Here is a 12,646-nt window from a genome sequence, read left to right as displayed (position 1 = left end):
ATAACGAGAAACAAGCCGAGGTCAAAGGGTAGGAGAAAGTCACAAAGTCAGTATAACAAGCCAGAGAGTACGTAACCAGAAAGCACACGTTCAGAATCAATACATAAAGCAAAGACCACAACAGGGCAGGGAGGAACAGGAAAGGTGTAACAAATTGGGCGGTCTCCCAGCGTGCAGCGTCATGCATGCTGCCGCTGGGGGACTTGGAGGAAGACGCGGGCGGCATCCGTGGCTGGGAGGATGCCGACCGCAGACGGCTGGAGGGTGAGTGCCGCGAGCGGACTGCAGCCTCCCCTCGCAGCCGCCCGCGGGATCCTGACATTTCCCTCACCCTCGAAGACCGCCCGGAGGGCGGGAAGCAGAAGGCTTCAAAGGAAACCGGGCATGAAAGGAGCGGACCAAAGAGGGAGCAAATCAGAGCTCGAAACCCAAGACCGCTCCTCAGGGCCATACCCCTTCCAATCCACCAGATATTGCAGTCGACCCCTAGAAACACGAGAGTCGAGAAGGGCAGCCACCTCGTACACGTCACTGGGGACCGCGCGAGAGGAAACGGGCCGCCTGAGGGGACGACAGAACCGGTTACACAGCAAGGGTTTCAAAAGCGAGACGTGAAACGTGTTCGGAATACGCATGGAAGGAGGCAGGTCAAGGGAGTAGGAAACGGGGTTAACCCTACGTAACACCTTGTAGGGACCAAGAAATCTGGGAGCAAATTTCATCGAGGGAACCTTGAGACGGAGGTTCCTGGAGGTCAACCATTCCCTATCACCCGGAACATAAGAAGGGGCCGCAACCCTACGGCGATCATCAAACCTCTTCTGAGCAGCTGCTGAACGAGACAGCGCAACATGGACCTGATCCCACATCTTCCGCAAAGAGGCGAGGTGCTGGTCCAAGGCGGGCATTCCCTTGTCGGAGAACGCACCGGGAAGGACAGAAGGCCGAAACCCATAAGCAACCTCAAAAGGACTTAAGCCAGTAGACGAGTGAGACACCGTATTCCTGGCAAACTCAGCCCACGGAAGGAGGTGAGACCAGTCGTCCTGGTGCGCATTAGTGAAGCAGCGCAAATACAATTCCACAGACTGGTTAGCACGTTCGGCTGCACCATTAGACTGCGGGTGATAGGAGGAAGTGAACGACAAGGAGACCCCCATCTCAGCACAAAAGCCCCTCCAAAACCGAGAGACAAATTGAGGACCCCTGTCAGATACGATATCCTGAGGAACCCCATGCAAGCGGAACACTTCTTTGGCAAACACCTGAGCCAACTGAACCGCAGAAGGAAGCTTTCTAAGCGGAATAAAGTGCGCCATTTTAGAGAACCTATCCGTCACAGTCAGGGCCGGTGCAAGTATTTTTGGGTACATAGGCGAAGATGTATTTTTCCGCCCCCCCCCCCCCCATTCAAAAATAACATCTTCACCTATGTGCCTCTTAACCAGCCCCTCTCCCCGTCCATTATTGGTCCCCTCCCTTCCCTGCCCTTAGTGTTCTTCTGACAGTCACACACACTCAATGACAAACACAGAGACTCACTGATCTGACACACTGATAGTCACACACAGACTCAATGACAAAGATACTCTCACTGATTTGACAGACACTCACAAACACACACTGACAGACACACACATACACTGACACACTCACATGCAACACTCATACAATCACTCACAGACACACATACACTCACTCACGCACACACTCACAGTCACAAATACACTCACGCACACACTCACAGTCACTCACAGACACACATACACTCACGCACACACTCAGTCACTCACAGACACACATACACTCACGCACACACAGACACACATACACTCACTCACGCACACACTCACAGACACACATACACTCACTCACGCACACACTCACAGTCACTCACAGACACACATACACTCACGCACACACTCAGTCACTCACAGACACACATACACTCACTCAAGCACACACTCACAGACACACATACACTCACTCACGCACACACTCACAGACACACATACACTCACTCACGCACACACTCACAGTCACACATACACTCACGCACACACTCACAGTCACTCACAGACACACATACACTCACGCACACACTCAGTCACTCACAGACACACATACACTCACGCACACACAGACACACATACACTCACTCACGCACACACTCACAGTCACACATACACTCACGCACGCACTCACAGTCACTCACAGACACACATACACTCACGCACACACTCAGTCACTCACAGACACACATACACTCACGCACACACAGGCACACATACACTCACTCACGCACACACTCACAGACACACATACACTCACTCACGCACACACTCACAGTCACTCACAGACACACATACACTCACGCACACACTCAGTCACTCACAGACACACATACACTCACTCACGCACACACTCACAGACACACATACACTCACTCACGCACACACTCACAGTCACACATACACTCACACACACACTCACAGTCACTCACAGACACACATACACTCACGCACACACAGACACACATACACTCACTCACGCACACACTCACAGACACACATACACTCACTCACGCACACACTCAGTCACTCACAGACACACATACACTCACTCACGCACACACTCACAGTCACACATACACTCACGCACACACTCAGTCACTCACAGACACACAAACACTCACTCACGCACACACTCACAGTCACTCACAGACACACATACACTCACTCACGCACACACTCACAGTCACACATACACTCACGCACATGCACACAGTCACTCACAGACACACATACACTCACTCACGCACACACTCACAGTCACACATACACTCACGCACGCACTCACAGTCACTCACAGACACACATACACTCACTCACGCACACACTCACAGTCACTCACAGACACACATACACTCACTCACGCACACACTCACAGTCACACATACACTCACGCACACACTCACAGTCACTCACAGACACACATACACTCACGCACACACTCAGTCACTCACAGACACACATACACTCACTCACGCACACACTCACAGTCACTCACAGACACATACACTCACTCACACACTCACACACAGTCACTCACAGACACACAGTCACTCACGCACACACTCACTCACACAGAGACACATACTCACAGACACTCACACACACTCACTCACACACACACACACAGACACTCACACAGAGACACATACACACTCACAGACACACAGACACATACACACTCACACAGAGACACATACTCACTCACAGACACATACACACAGACACTCACACAGACACTCACACTCACTCACAGACACACAGACACACATTCTCACACACAGACACATCACATACATTCACAAATTATTTTAATACATAAATAATATCCACCCAGCCTCCCTACCTGGAGAGCTGGTGTGGATCATTCCCTGGGGTCCAGTGGGGCTGCTGGGCGGCGTGCGGCAGTGCTGCGATCAGGCGCTGCGAGGGAGCTCTAACCTCTTTGCTCTGCTCCCTCGCGGGCTGTCTGCTGATGCCGCGGGAGCCGGAATATGACGTCATATTCCGGCTCCCGCGGCATCACTAGACAGCGCGCAAGGGAGCAGAGCAGAGAGGTTAGAGCTCCCTCGCCGCGCCTGATCGCAGCACTGCCGCGCAGGGGGCGGAGATGGTGGCCGGCAGGAGGGATAGCTTCCCTCCTGCCGGTGACTGAAATCTTGCGCCCCCGGAGCCGGTTCGCCCTAAGGCGGCCGCCTGTGCCGCCTTATGGACGCGCCGGCCCTGGTCACAGTCAATATCACTGTCTGACCATCAGAAAGAGGAAGGTCTACAATGAAATCCATGGATAAGTGGGTCCATGGTTTCTTGGGTATAGATAAAGGCATAAGTAGACCCTGGGGTCTCACATTAGGGGACTTACACTGCGTACAGACCCGACAAGCCTGTACAAAATCCACTACGTCTTGCTTAAGTGAAGGCCACCAGAACTGTTGAAGGAGGCCCTTATAGGTTTTAGTAACCCCCGGATGACCAGCAGTTTTGGCGGTGTGTAACAAATTGACCCCGGCGTGTAACAAATTGGGCGGTCTCCCAGCGTGCAGCGTCATGCATGCTGCCGCTGGGGGACTTGGAGGAAGACGCGGGCGGTATCCGTGGCTGGGAGGATGCCGCCCGCCGAACACATGACAGGAAGGGGACCGCGGATGGCTGGAGGGTGAGTGCCGCGAGCGGACTGCAGCCTCCCCTCGCAGCCGCCCACGGGATCCTGACAGGGGGCTCCTGTGCTGCTGGGGGGGGGGGGGGGGGACTGGGGGCTCCTGTGCTTGGGGAGAGGGAGTGGGGATCCTGTGCTTGGGTGGAAGGAGTGGGGATCCTGTGCTTGGGTGGAAGGAGTGGGGATCCTGTGCTGCTGGGGCTAGGGAGTGGGGATCCTGTGCTGCTGGGGCTAGGGAGTGGGGATCCTGTGCTTGGGGGGAGGGAGTGGGGATCCTGTGCTGCTGGGGGGAGGGAGTGGGGTCTCCTGTGCTGCTGGGGAGGAAGTGGGTGCTCCTGTGCTGCTGGGGAGGAAGTGGGTGCTCCTGTGCTGCTGGGGGAGGGAGTGGGGGCTCCTGTGCTGCTGGGGGAGGGAGTGGGAGCTCCTGTGCTGTTGGGGGAGGCAGTGGGGGCTCTGTGCTGCTGGGGGAGGGAGTGGGGGCTGCTGGGGTTGGGTGGAGTGGGGATCCTGTGCTACTGGGAGAATTTCAGAATTGAGTGAACTCAAGGCGACTCTAGGTGCAGTTGGATAGGTCACTGTGAGCCTTAACCCCTTAAGGACCAAACTTCTGGAATAAAAGGGAATCATGACATGTCACACATGTCATGTGTCCTTAAGGGGTTAAGAAATTCCACCCTGCTTTGACACAATGAGTTTTTCAGATGGTGTAAATTTGGTAATAATTGTGAAAACCCAGATTTTCTTTAATTTTCTTTATATATTTTTGTGGAGAATAAATATTTCTGTAATGATTGTAAGACACGCACCCCTCTCAAGCTCACACACACAAACCCCTCTCACACACACATTGTATCCCTTACACACATGCATATTGCACCCCTTACATACATGCATTTCACCCCTCACACATATTGTATCCCTCACACAAACGTATTGCACTCTTCACACACATACTTCACTCCTCACAAACGCATTGTCACTCCTTACACACAGTGTGCACATACACACATTACATTCCAGACACGCACACACACATTCTAGATCCCCTACACACACACTAGATCCACTATACATACTCTGGGTCCTACACACATACTAGACACACTACACCACCAACACACACTACATTCCTGACATACACGCTCTGGATTCCATATGCACTGCATCTCCTGTAAGCAAGCAAGCAAGCAAACACACACTAAATTCCCTAAACACACACTCTCTACAACGCTACACACACTATATCATCTATACACACAGTACATCCCCGATAAACACTTTCTCACTCTCTACAGCCCCTAGCCACACATATTACACCACAAACACAACACTACTGAAACCGACCTATTAACACAAAACACCACATCACATTCAGCCCACTCTACACACGCAATCCCACACGTGCACACTATGCTTTATGCCCTTTTGTCCTTTGGTATCCCATTTATGGAGACCCCAGAGAAAAGTCACAAGCAAACACAGTGCAAGCATGTTAATAAATTTGCTTGCGCTGCACAGAACAAATACAGGGCCTTTTTTCTCACAGATAAAGGTTAATCTCACTGAAATGGAAATGCCAATGGAGAAACGTAAAGGGACACTACAGGCATCAAGCCCCCTGTTTTAACCCTGCAGAATGCCCCCTGTTTTAACCCTGTTCCTTGTGCAGGAACATAAATGTATTAATTTCAGGGTTAACCTGCGTCTAGTGCAGGGGAGGGGAACCTTCGGCTCTCCAGATGTTTTGGACTACACCTCCCATGATGCTTTGCCAGCATTATGTGTGTAAGAGCATTATGGGGGATGTAGTCCACAACATCTGGAGAGCCGAAGGTTGCCTATCCCTGGTCTAGTGGCATTCACTAGGGGTTCTTCTGCAAAATAGTAGATTCAAACTCCAGTATTCCTCAGATGGTCTCACAGACGTACACTAGCCTCCCAATGCTTTCGTATGGGAAAGCATTGGATTGGCTGAGATCCATCAGTCTTGATGATCTCAGCCAAAGAGGCAGACTTTCCCTGAAGTGACCTGTACTTTATGGGAGAAAACGTAATTAAAACTACTTTTTTTAACCCTCACAGCAGGGGCCCAGTCGCCTTATAGAATTAGAAATACACATTTATATTCCTAACGCTATAGTGGTCCTTTTAATATATTGAGAAATGTATTTCCTGTAATCATAAAACCAATGAAGTCCACGGTCAGTTATGGTTTCATTTTATTGCATTTCTAAATTACTCCAAATTCTAATCCTTTAAAGCAGCTTTTCTTAACCTTTTACGGCGACGTACCCCTGCAGGTCTAAAAATAATTCCTAATTACTCCTGCCTCGAGAAAGTAATTTCTATTGATTTAAAATCTAAATGAAATGTGTAGATACCGATATTTACGTTAATCCTATATTAAAGAGAACAAGCCTGATTTAAAGGTAGTCAATAATGTTTATTTTAAAAATAAATATGACATAATGTATATATTGTGAATATAAGGAGGAGTGTATGAACTATTAATCTGAAAATAAAAATATAATACATACATACTAGTTTTACACAGAGGACACTGACACATTCTTACACTCATATTTACACAGAGAGGACACTGGCACACAAACATATTGCTTTGGGCCAAGATACAGAAGACTAAATACATAATGTTTTATGTATTTGAAAATAAAACAAATGCTCAATTTATTGGGACCTACATTGTATCACTACTGCTCAAACTACCCTATTATCTCTCCATTAGGTTAAAAATTCCACAACATGACATTTCACCAAGCATCAGTATGGTGCTGTGGATGCCACCTGCAGTAAACTTATCCTCCTACATAATTCCAGTGTTTGCTGATTTTAAATTTTAAATTGTTTGGTTTGGCTATTACTTACTGTATTTTAAACACCTTGAACTCACTTTGTCCATGTTTCTGCAACTATTTGCTGGCAGTCGGAACCCCTTCCGTAGCATCTAAAGCCAGCCAAGGTCAGTGTGAAGATGGCCTCACCCACAAACTCTTCCTTCTCAACCTCCCAGGTCCCACCGCATGAACAGCATCAGAAGATGACTGCCACGAAGAGCTTGGAATGGGTCAATGCACACTCCTATCACCCTAGAGGTGAGAAGGCTATCCAATTTGGCGAGTTAGGTGGCGTTTAAAGACTGCCCAACTCGCCTAATTAGACATCTGCCTCTGCACGCAGCTTGTGTGATGACAGAGTCAGTCTGGGACTATTCAAAGCTGGAGCTTCATGAGCTCCATCTGAAAGGTTGAACATACCTCCAGTGTCTGTCTTCCAGATGGACACTGGAGCCGCTTCTACTGCAACGACAGAGTAAAACTCAGTCCCGTAATGTTGCATTCCTTATAGGAAAGCATTAATTCAATGCTTTCTGATGGGGAAGTGTGCACTCGTGCATGGCATTCGCCATGCATGTGTGTCAGGTCACCAGTGCTCCTCTGTAAGATGCATTGGAGGAGGCCATGACATCACAGGAGGAGGACTGGCAAGCAGCTTTACTGTTTGTATCACACACGTAAGGGGGACACCTATATAACTTGGAACAGAGACACTGAAGTCTGAAACTTATTGTTCCTGTAATACAGACAAAACATTTTATTATATTTGTTCTGTTTTTTTTCTGGTTTAGCTTGGAAGCGAGTCTAGTATTGGAAATTCCAGTAGTATTTTAAGGTTAAGTTCACGAGTAAGGACGTTTTAAAATGGATCCGTCACCTCCTTATTTTTAATTTTTTTTTATTTCTTGTTTCTTCTTTTTTTTTTTCATTTTCATGTCCCAGTCTCCCCCAGCCCACTTGCCTTTTTCCCCATAATATTAGGAATATTTTAAAAGTTATACAAAAGCAAAGTAAGTTGACAAATGGTGGAACTTTAGTCAATCTCTAAGGTTTTTTTTTTTTTAACTTTGTCACTGGCCATCTTCTTCTATACTTTTTCTTTTCCTAAACTCACCTGCATCCTGTGGAGCGTCACTTCCTGAAGCAGCGTATCACTAATCCTCATTGTTGACTCTTTGTCACGATACTTGTCCCTTGCGTGGAACTAATGTTTCTTCTGTGTTCCAATGCACACACATTAGCTTCCTGGTGCCTCATTATGACATCATATATGACATATAGAAGACTTCCATTGTTCTCCTTTTATAATGTCAGTCTACGTTTTATGATGTGTACACACTTGTGACATCACAGCCCTCTTTAACCAATCACAACCCAGTATAGGGTGTATATACTTCCCGATTGTCTTGTTTCCTTGCCTTGTCCTGTTTCTTGGGAGCATGTTTATACGGTTTATTGGATTTACTGTTTTCTGTCCTTGCCTTGTTTGACCATTCTTGCTCTCTGCTATTCTGACCTAGGCTTGACTATCGATTCTGTGTATCTCTGTTATCCTAGACCTTTGCCTGTCTCTTGTTTACTCTCTGCCTGCTTGTAGACATTTAAATTATCTGCCTTAGGCATTACCGCGGTCACTCTACAGACCAGTACATGTTCATTTACTGTTCCCTTTAAGTTTGCGTCTTACGGTATCCCCATTCCCGACACTCTCACATGACTGCGAGAGTAAACACTGAGGTCAGTAGAAAGCGCCACATCCCTTGGGCTATGACAAAGATATGATTTCCCGGTGCTGCCATTTTAGAATCTTAAAGATAGCAGCGTTGAGAAAGAATCCCCAGGGATTGGAAAAACTTAGAAAATAACAAAATAAACCAGTCCCAGTGCTAGAAGAGATTTGGTGGTGTAATCCGGGGGGACTTAAGCAAGAGATCCCTTGGCTTGACGTCTAGATTTGTAAACATCTAGTCTAGCACCTCCTCACTTTATGAGTGCTTTATGTATTGGAACTGTCCTTTACTTATTTTATGTGTTAAACGCTTTCGGGTCAAAACATAGTGCTTGTACTGTGCTTGGTTACTGTGTTTCCTGTTACGTATATGTCCTCAAACTCAGATGTGTAACATTGCCGTCGTACGGCAAAGGGGAGTCCACCTTAATCCGGGTTAAGTTACACTATATTTCTCACATTGCATAACAACCACCATGACAACAAATGTGTAAATTGAAAGTTTCTCATTACACTCATCAAAGTTTCACCTCCAGGCCCATGAAGCCCTGAATCCAGTACTGTTTACGGACGCCTTATTTACTAATGAAAGCATTGCTGCCGTCTGACCTACACATTTTTCAGTGACCCTGCCTCCACCTTGCGTCATTGTCCCCGTTCTTGAACATTGTACAATGTTGCCATGTGACTCAGCTTCACTCATGCCGCCTGCTGAACCACTTAATTGAATTACAGCTTAAGGTTTAATCTCCTGTGAATTCCCTCCAAACAAACATTTGGTGTTTCGTTGTTAGGTGGTTTATTTCTGTAAATGCAACTTGTCCTCCTGAGCAAGGAGAAGGAGCATTGACTGGTGTCAGGTCTAATGGATGGAGGCTCTGGGTATACATTTTGAACAATAAAAACGTCCTGACTATATTCTAACAAGGTTATTAACTAAAGTGAGAAGTCCCGGGAATTCAAAGCAAATTTCGAATTTATAGCCAAACCGAAAGCACAATTGTCTTTTTCTAACTTGGATATTTCACAATTCACTTTCAATTCCTACCGATTCTCATTTTAGTGTAGAACCCCGTAGGAGTCACGAAGAACTCATATCCTATTATTTGCATGTTATCACATCACATAACTGGATTGTGCAGTGGCTCATTCACCCAGGTTTTGGCTAGTGGCAAACTCTATTGTATATTTACTTTCGTAGTTTAATGGATTTCTGTTTTTGCAGTTGGCATTATATATTTAATTGTACTTTGTTTTGTGGAATGTGGCACCATGAACCGAGACCTGAGTAGTCTATAATAGGATACATAGAGCAAAATCAAACATGTGAAGCATCATTTACGCTTTTATTCCCCAGATCTTTTTGCTCTTTCCTTTGGCTTTTATGTTCATACTATATATGAGCTGTGCTTTAACGTTTTAATATATTTCAGTAAATTTTATATACTTTTAATTGAAGTTATTACTGTGTACTTTGTAAAGCCTGCTCTCTCTAATTTATACCTCGTGTTTGGTCGGTAAAGACTTCATCAGCATTCTGCCGCCCAGAACCAGAATGAACGTCAAGAATGAATGCAAGGCAGTTCACCCCCTAACCAATGCTTTACCCCAGGAGTGCCCAAATGATAGATCCCCTTAATGTTTTAAAAATACAGCTTTCATGATGCTTTGTCACTCCAAAGGCATGCAAAGCATCATGGGAGTTGATGTTCTACAACATCTGGGGATCTGCCTTTTGGGCATCCCTGCTTTCCCCTATTCTTACTAGTCTAGACTAGTCTCTATCCCTATACCAGATGTATGCACCTGATCCACTTTTGTACCACAGCTGTACCCCTTATCCCAGGATTCTAGAATGCTGCCAGTTGTTAACGCCTAATCATGTGTTCTACCCTAACATTAACCCCATATACCACCTCAGCATTTTTCTCACTCCATGCTTGCCTATTATTAGAAATGCGCTGAAAAATGCTGTATAGTTTAAAAATATGCATAATGCTTAGATAGTTCAGTTTCTTGTAATGCTGGTGTTTGAATATTTAAAGGCACTTAATTTGACCTATACTTATACTTATAGCGTGTGAAGTCATTACTGATGACCTGTTTAGAAACATATTCTCTATTTATCGGGGAGCATTGGGACATACTATCAATGCTTCTCATTTACAAGCAATACACGCACTGCTTCTCTATGACACTTCCAATTTGCAATATAGTTCAAAACGAGCGAGACAAGAATCCTGCCAGTAGTCTACTTGACAGCCAGAAGGTGTTACTAAAAGGGCAGATTTCTCTTTAAATCAACATTTTTTTTAATTTTTTTTTTATTTCAATATAAAATAAGGCTGCAGGGAGGGATATGCAGTTACCCCTTAAAGTACTTCAGAAAAAATAGACTGGAGTGTCCATTTAAAGAGTGGATTAGGGGGAGTTTGTACTAGTTGTCTGCCAAATATGTGTCTTACAGGGTAAATAAGGATGGCCCTGCCTTCTAGTTCCAAAAAACGCTCCTGTGAGATATTCAAATGAATGTAATAATTCAGCACTGCCCATGGAAAGATAGTTCTCTTAAAATTACCCTACAGAGTCTGTAGTTCCCTTTCTTCTTGCACCATGCCGATCTGCTGTAGAGACCTGCCATGGACTGTAAGTCCCAAGCGACATCATCTGCCCAATCTATACAAGCACAGAGTCTTCCACAGCCAGACACAGACCGGGCTTTACAGGAGACAACTGCTCAACACATGCCACCTAAGAACTTACACTCTTGGACGAAACATGCAGCCATACCTTACCCCTATCCACTTCTCTCTGCCGGGTCTCACACGGACACATGTAATACTACAGACTGCTCGGCCCCAGTGGCTTTCACTTTAAAACTGTTTCTCTTAAAATGCATGTTATGCTATTTGTCCTCTTCTTTATTCGCCTAGAATGAGCACAGCAGCACTAGCATTTACTGAGCAATTACATACCTAAGCCTGGCTATATTAATGTTGATTTTTGCTAATTAATTAATATGCATACCCTGTATCTCTCAACTCATATCACATGTCTAGATAACACTCTACCTGAACATTGCCACTTGCGAAACAGACATGTAGGTGTAGTTTCCTTCCTGTCTTACTCCACGTATAGAGTGTGCAAAAAAAAAGATAAGTGCCAATGTTTCAGATACATGCCAATGTTTTAATATCTCTATTTTTGAATAGCTTGCATCTACTGTTGTGGTAACACAAGCTCGTCTGTTATAACGTGCACTACAAAAATAAAGAATAAAAAAAAAATTTAAAAATGACCTCACAGCAATCTATAAATTGTACTTTCAATAAAATGTAATAATAACCCGTTCTCACTCTCCATCCCTACTCCTTACCCTAACACAGATTTACTTCTCATTTGCATATTGTAATTTTTCATTCTGTTTTAAATTGTATCTATGACAAACTAGCCTAATTTCCTGCCCAGCAATCTTTTAGCATATGACGCTTGTGATTTCATTTTACCTTTCAAATCTTATCTGCCGTCAAGCTTTTCTCTAATAGCTTTTCTCCATAAACTACTTCAGTACATCTGCAGCTATCTCAAACTCTTCTCCGTTTGATAAAAGTAAAGCAGTTTCTTCCTCCCTCCTTTTTTTTTTTTTTTTTTGGTTTCTTTTTAAATATTCATAAAAACCCAATCGTTCTAGCATTCCATGAAACATAACTGCCATTGCAGGGGAGAGTAATAAAAATAAATTCTTGTTAATGTAGAATTTTCTGAACGTTTTTAGAAGTGACTCTTTATGATGTTTCTTAGAAAGACATAGTTATGCTATTGAATGGTGTCCTGC

This window comes from Pelobates fuscus, chromosome 13 (genome assembly GCF_036172605.1).
Source record: "Pelobates fuscus isolate aPelFus1 chromosome 13, aPelFus1.pri, whole genome shotgun sequence".
Lineage (NCBI taxonomy): Eukaryota > Metazoa > Chordata > Amphibia > Anura > Pelobatidae > Pelobates > Pelobates fuscus.
The sequence above is the reverse complement of the archived record's forward strand: the minus strand, read 5'-3'. Positions refer to the sequence as shown.